Source organism: Mus pahari, chromosome 9 (genome assembly GCF_900095145.1).
Source record: "Mus pahari chromosome 9, PAHARI_EIJ_v1.1, whole genome shotgun sequence".
NCBI classification, from domain to species: domain Eukaryota; kingdom Metazoa; phylum Chordata; class Mammalia; order Rodentia; family Muridae; genus Mus; species Mus pahari.
Window position 1 is genome coordinate 41,076,265 of NC_034598.1, and position 6,000 is coordinate 41,082,264.

At 41.0% G+C, this 6,000-nt stretch overlaps 1 protein-coding gene across 7 annotated transcripts in view; it reads right to left on the minus strand.

Moving 5' to 3' along the window:
• The window catches only part of Pcnt (pericentrin), a 99,606-nt gene that overhangs the window by 41,967 nt on the left and 51,639 nt on the right, over nt 1–6,000 (minus strand). The gene's annotated exons all lie outside the window — the stretch shown is intronic.

The window sequence follows — 6,000 nt, forward strand, 5'->3', positions numbered from 1 at the left end:
AAACAGATGACAATCCAGCATATATCTCTAATAAGATGAAGTGGGTTTTTTGAATATTATAATATAAAACATGTTACAGGCATATCCCACAATCCTACAAGACAAACGATTCTGGAGAGATCTAATCGAACTCTAAGGGAGAAGCTTAATAGGCAAAAGGAGGCAACAAAGAACCCCCAAAGATAGATTACATAGTGTTTATTAACCTTAAATTTTTTAAATGATGATGAACAAAATACCACAGCTGCTAAAAGACACTGGATTGTGGAAAGAACTATTGAACTAACCAGCCTGTTTATATTAAGGATATTCTAACATCAGAGTAGAAAATGGGGATTGTGTTACACTGAGGGAGGGGTTATGCCTATGTTTCCACAGGAAAAGAAAAGCTGTGGGCTCCCTCCAAATTAATAAAAATCAGATATGATAGAGGGAGACCTCCTGAAGACCTTAGCGACAGAGAAAAAAAGGGAGACTAATCAACAAAATAGGATAGTTGGTTTTCAAAAGCGTCACAAGTCTCTAGGCAGAGAGCTTAACAATTAAAAACTCTCTGCTTCCTATAGGCAGATGTTTGAATTAATTGGTTTAAAGATGGTATAAAGATAATTGCTCTAACAAATCTGACAGGATACTCATATTCTGTCTAACGTGAGCTCCACGGGAATCTTGAGTTTAAGTCCTGGTTTGACAAGCTGCCTCTTATAAGCAGGTACAGTACTTAAAGATGGGAAATTTCACCTGCAGATCAGAACCAGATAGGGAATCTTAGTCACTGACTCCAAGTAGAGAGAGCAGTGATAATCGCCTGCTTTGAACAGGTATTAATCAACAGAAGTCTGTGGCTCTAGGCAGAGAGCTTAACAGATAGATATTATAATAGGTGTTAAATAAATGTCTGTGGCTTCTGGTAGGGAGCACAACAGAGAGATGATATAACAGATATTAGTGGAAGTTTGAATTAATTGTTTTAAAGATGGTATAAAGATATATTGCTCTATTAAGTCTTACAGGGTACTCATATTCTGTCTAACGTGGGCTCCACCGGTATCTTGGGTTTAAATCCTGGTTTGACAAGCTGCCTCTTATAAGCAGGTACAGATAGAAGTGTGAGTCAATTGTTTTAAAGACAGTATGACAAAGTCTGCAGGAGACTCATATTCTCTAACGTGGACTCCACGGGAATTCTGGGTTAATATCCTAACATGACAAATTAGAAAGGCTTAAATAGGCTAAAATGTGTGTGATTTTGAGTATTGTGGTTGTTTTATTGTTCCTCTGGGACAGAGGGCAAGCTACAGGTTTTCCTGGTTACTGGTTGAAGGATATGCTGATTTAAGGAAAGGGTTGTCTTTGTGTTTTTGGAAAAGGTGATTAAGGTGATTAACACTTCCAGAGTTATATGGATCAGATTTGATAGAAGGCCCCCTGAGAACTAGATTCCAGAGAGTAAAACAAAAAGTTTATCCTGATGATATTAAAGTTTTGTTTTGAGATTTATATATTACAGAATATACGGCCTTGGTGAGTTTCATCATCAGACATGCTGAACTGACCTGCCTGAACTCCTGATGTCTTGGGTTTTCATCGAGATCTAGTCAGGACACAGACATCAGAGATAATCATTGGTGTGGCCTTCTTAAAGCCAACAAATCTTCCTATTTTCCCTACCTTTTCCCCTCTCTTCAAAAATATCTCAATGCCATATTCAGCTTGAAGAAGTTATGAAGTGTCTTCGTCCCAGTTCCCTAGGCTTTGGGGTTGGGGGTGGTTATTATAGGTTGTCTTTGATACTAAAAATTTTGAAGTACAGGGCTTAGACCCAGTCCTTCTATTGCTGTTAATATACACAGTTCTGAGATGTTTAAGCCAGTGAGTTAGGGGCCAAATAGGAAATGCATGGCTCTGAGTTTGTTGCTAGGGGGTTTTCAGTTATTTTAATTAAAAATAGCTGAAGGTAGTTAACAGAGAACAGTCTAGATTACTTTAGATAGAGAGTTGGGTTTCAAAAATGTCAGAAGTCCACAGAATGTGACGTTTAATGTTATTTATTCACTTGTTGTTGAGACTACTCTGCTCCTCACAGCTTTCCCAGTCTTGGATTCAAAGAAGAAACTGAGCATCTTTGAGTGACTTCAGTTGTGGTGAAACAGTCACTAGGTAAGAATTATCTAATTTCATCTCCAGAAATAATACTGTCCAAAGAAAGGACACAATTACAGGTTAGGACAGATTGATTCTGCCGAGACAGAGTAGGCTAGTGCTTAATATTCCTGTTTCTCTAAGTCTGTCAGATGACCCTGGCCAGTAGGCTGAAGACCGATGCTCCAACCTGTTGCAATAAGGAACTGGTCCAAGTGATCAACAGCCTCTATAAATTGGCTAAGTTTTGGAAGCTGTATTAGGCTTCCTATATATTTTCAGTTAATATCAGTCGTTCTTGGATTTCTGATGGGGCTGAAAAACTACATAGTCTCCTAGCCAACCCAGGCTTTTTACTTTGAGAGGAAGAGATTTGAGAGAATGGTTTTCAGATGGCATCCAATCTAAAGCCAAGACAGCCAGATGTAGAATTTTAAGTCTTTTAAGTAAGAATAGATGACAGAGGTTCTGTTTAATTAACAAAAATGATGGACTGGGTATTAAGTCTCTTGTACTTTATAAATTATAAAATAGTAATAATTATGTTCAATTATACCTGAGATAAAATAGCCTTTTAATTGGACAGAAAGGGGGAAGTGTTGTGGATAGCCCTGGGGCTAATCATATTTGATGTCAATCCCATTCTCCTGTGAGGGGTTGTGAACAAGGAATAAGTCAGCACACAGGTGACTTCCTGTAAACCTTCTTCCCACCTTAATTTATAAATAAAGGAGAGCTGATGATTGGGCAGAGAGAGGAAAGGTGGAGCAAAAAGAAAAGAAAAGGAGGAGGTTTGAGAGAGAAAAAGAGGAGGAGGAGGAAGAAGAAGAAAAGCGGAGCAGCACATGGCCTGGAGAAACCGCAAGTTCTAAGAGGTCTCATAGATGTGGAAGATGGTAGTGTAGCGGCAGATCTGCCCAATCTAGGTGCACAGCATGCATTCATATTAATTGTGCTGTGTCTTCATTGCCGGGGCATATTTGGGAGGAGATTTACCCCAACAACACCTGCTCTTCAGAGAAAGGATGCCTGCCAATCTCAGCATAGCTCAACACGCGCCCTAACCTAAAGCCCTATATCTCAACTCAGAAACTCTGAACATTCCTCTCCAGCCAAGGATGGCTATGGCTTTTTAGTCTTCTGTGCTGACTTGTGGGACTGACACACCTCCTGCTACACTGAGACCCCTTACTCTTTTATCTTTTTAACTGTTTGTTTTCATTTTCCTGAAGCAGTAATTTAAACTTTGAGTGTCTCACTGGCAAGGAGCTGAATTATAATGAGCTGAATGACCCACAGCCATTGTCCCTCCAGCCACCCAAGTGACCACTGGATTCATGGTGGCAGGTTCTGTGGTGTGTGACACGAACCCCCTTCACTAGGCATGAAAGAGCACACTCACGGTGTGCTGCTTGCTTCACCAGTACCCAGGAACTTTAACCGATCCGTGTTCTAAAAGTTTTCAAATAATGTCTCATATGTCACTTTTGAAATATCAAGAGCCCCAAAACAGCATGTAATCTTGCAATCTCTATGTCATAGTTCATACATAAATACAAACAAGCCAGTGGGTGTAGCTATGTGCACACCTCTAATCTCGGGACTTGGAAGGCAGAGGCCAGCATGGCTGACATAGTGAGAACTGTCTTAAAAACCCAAAACCAAACCAAAGCAAACCACGCAGTTCCCCGCCCCTCCTGCCCGCAATTTGGTTTGGATGGTATCAGCTATACACCACACATGAAGTACACTGGAATGTCATGCTCCACAGGTAACAGAAGGCTGGGTAAAAGACAAGATCCTCCGGGTGCTTTCAATGAGAATGGCCCCAGAAACTCATGTTAGAATACTGGGCCCCCAGTTAGATTGGGAAGGATGAGGAGGTATGACCTTGTTGGAGAAGGTGTGTCACTTCAGCAGGCTTTAAGGTTTCAAAGGCTCATGCCATTCCCAGTTTGTGAAGCAAGATGAAAACTCTCAGCTACTGCTCCGACGCCATGCCTGCCTGCCTGCTGCCATGTTTCGCACCATGATGGTCATATACTCTAACCGTTGGATACTGTGAGCCCCAAATAAATGCTTTCTTTTGTAAGTTGATTTGGGATTTGGTCATGGTGTCTTATCACAGCAAAAGAAAAGTAAGACTCCTTTAAATTCACAGAAAGCTCTGTTCTGCTCACCTTTTCTGTGTGCTGCACATAGGCATAGGCCAGTGAAAGGATCTTAAGGATATTCTGAGCATGCACTCCCCCCACAAAAAAATATGCATGGCTCAAATTACCCACCCTATGAAAAATACAGTGTATCTGTAACTAGAACACTAAGCAAAGAGAAAATAGGGCAGCCAAAAAAAAAAAAACTTCAAGAAAGAATGGCTCTAAATTTCTCAATAGGAATTAATTTTACTTGTCCTGTAATTAGTAAGGAAGTGAAAGGAAGATGCAATCAAACTGCAATAAAAAAGGTTAATCAGGCAGCTTCACTGAAAATTCTACTTCACAGCTGGGCATGAAAATGCATGTCTAATCCCAGGCCAAGGAGAACAGAGCCCTGTGAATCAAGGGCAGCCTGGCCTACACAGTGAGTTCCAGGACAACCAGAACCATATAGAAAGATCCTGTCTCAAAAACAAATGGGCTAGAGAGATGGCACAGTGGTTAAGAGCACTGTCTGTTCTTCCAGAGGTCCAGAGTTCAATTCCCAGCAACCACATGCTGACTCACAACCATCTGTAATGGGATCCTATGCCCTCTTCTGGTATGTCTGAGGACAGCGACAGTGTGCTCACATATATAAACGAATAAATCTTTAAATAGGAGAAAAACGACAAGACAGATAAAACCACAAAATAAACAGAAATTTAACTTCACATTTAACAGATTTAATAAATCCTTAATTTAACATTAAGGATTAATACCAATCTTCAACTATTTCTTTTTTTTTTTTTTTTTTGGGGGGGGGGGTGGTTCTCTGCATAGCCCTGGCTGTCCTGGAACTCACTTTGTAGACCAGGCTGGCCTCGAACTCAGAAGTCCACCTGTCTCTGCCTCCCGAGTCCTGGGATTAAAGGTGTGCGCCACCACGCCCGGCCAACTATTTCTTTAGAAAACAGAAAAGAAGGGGAAAAAAAAATGACTCAAAGAGGTCACAAGCTGACTGCTGTCCCTGGTGGGGACAGAGAGATAATTTCACAGAACATCTGCACATGGAAGCCTGCAGCACAAGCAGGTGAGTGTGCTCTTGGGATGTGAGGCTGACTACAAGCTTGAAAATGCCACCAACACAGTCCACCATGTTAACATGGAGAACAATTGATTTAGCAACTCAAAGAAATATTGAAAGACACCGTTTCTGAAACTCCCTTACAAGCAGAAACCTGGTGCCAATCACATCTGGAATTGACCTATTGCTACAAACACATTGGGAACTTCGGAAATGCATGTGCAAGCTGGGAGAGTCTCCTCTAGGCCTGGTCAGTAACTCCTCCTGCCGAAGAACCATGAGCTGATAAACACCCATGCAGAAAGGCCAAGACAGAGAAAAATGACAACCTGCTCTTCATAGACATCAAGAGAGACTGAGGATATACAGAGTATATACACTATATATATACACAGAATATACAGAGAATATATATAGGTATGTGATAATAAATAAAGGAACAGGTGATAGCATTACTAGTCAAAGGTAAGATACTCCCTTATGCCAAAAAGTCTGACAACTTCAATAAAATATACATTATCTTTAAAAACTACAACTTGGGGCTGGTGAGATGGCTCAGTGGGTAAGAGCACCCGACTGCTCTTCCAAAGGTCCGGAGTTCAAATCCCAGCAACCACATGGTGGCTCACAACCATC